Source organism: Octopus bimaculoides, chromosome 10 (assembly GCF_001194135.2).
Source record: "Octopus bimaculoides isolate UCB-OBI-ISO-001 chromosome 10, ASM119413v2, whole genome shotgun sequence".
Lineage (NCBI taxonomy): Eukaryota > Metazoa > Mollusca > Cephalopoda > Octopoda > Octopodidae > Octopus > Octopus bimaculoides.
Window position 1 is genome coordinate 29770350 of NC_068990.1, and position 1125 is coordinate 29771474.

Genomic DNA, 1125 nt, shown 5'->3' on the forward strand with positions numbered 1-1125 from the left:
AAACGGCCGAATATTGAACTGGCAGTTAACATCCATCGATGGGCTGAAAAGAAAAAGATAAAAGACAGAATTCTTAAGTAAAAAAGAAAAAAAACCCTTTCCGGTATTTCACAGACATGTGGACTCTTAATATAATTCTCAGGTAAAATCAAAATGACTTAATGGCTGACTAAACTGTACATAATTTCAATATGTGGGCTTCTCTACAGTTTTCGTCTTCCCAGTCTCATTCAGAAAGTACAAGCCCTCACAAATTGTGGGTTGGTGCCCAGCATGCTGGAAGCCCACTGGGAGTGAGTCACTCCTTAGCTTTTGTTAAAGCCTGTCTCTAGAAATCCCCTTGAAACCTAGGCTATGTCTCTTTCAATAATTGGCAGAGACTTGGTCAGTGAATCCTCTGCGATGGTCAACAAACAACAGCAAGATGAGCTGTTATGGATCACACTATCCCAAAGTGTGTGTGTGTGCATGTGACTGGGGATCACATGGGAGCTTGTGTCCCCACTGAAACTAGGAACAAGAAACTCCTGTCAGAGCTGGTTCAATCCATCCCGGATGAATGCCACAGCAAGTACAAGTAGGCAAGTAGAAAGTATGGGTTGAGCCAAGGTTATGAAAATGACATTAACTCAGCATGTTACACAGTGGGATTGAACCAGGAGCCATGGGGTTGTGAAGCAAGCTTCTTAACCATTTGACCATACGGAACATTACATCAAACCCACTGCTTGACTGGTTCTTTAGTCTTTTGATCGTGAAAGAATGAAAGGCAAAAACGACAATGTGAGGATTTGAACCCAGAACACAAATCGGAAGAAATACCACTAAGCATTTTGTCCGGTGCAGTAATGATTCTGCCATACAAAAAGAGTTTGGATAAAATAATGGAAACACCGGATTAAATGGAAGTTTTATTATTCAATAATATGACACAATGGCTGACTAAACTGTACATAATTTCAATGTGTAGGCTTCTCTACAGTTTTCATCTCCCTAGTCTCTCATTCACAATACCGCTTGGTGGCTAACCTTAAAACACAAACATCAGTGTTGAGAGAAAATGTTTAATAAAAGGTTGGAACCAAAGGTGAAAGCCTTTCGCCCGGAAGGTGGCCTGTGGTTGAG

At 41.1% G+C, this 1125-nt stretch overlaps 1 protein-coding gene across 2 annotated transcripts in view; it reads right to left on the minus strand.

Annotated features, from left to right (window-relative positions):
* Positions 1-1125, minus strand: part of LOC106883913 (organic cation transporter protein) — a 13467-nt gene that overhangs the window by 5325 nt on the left and 7017 nt on the right. The window lies entirely within an intron of this gene.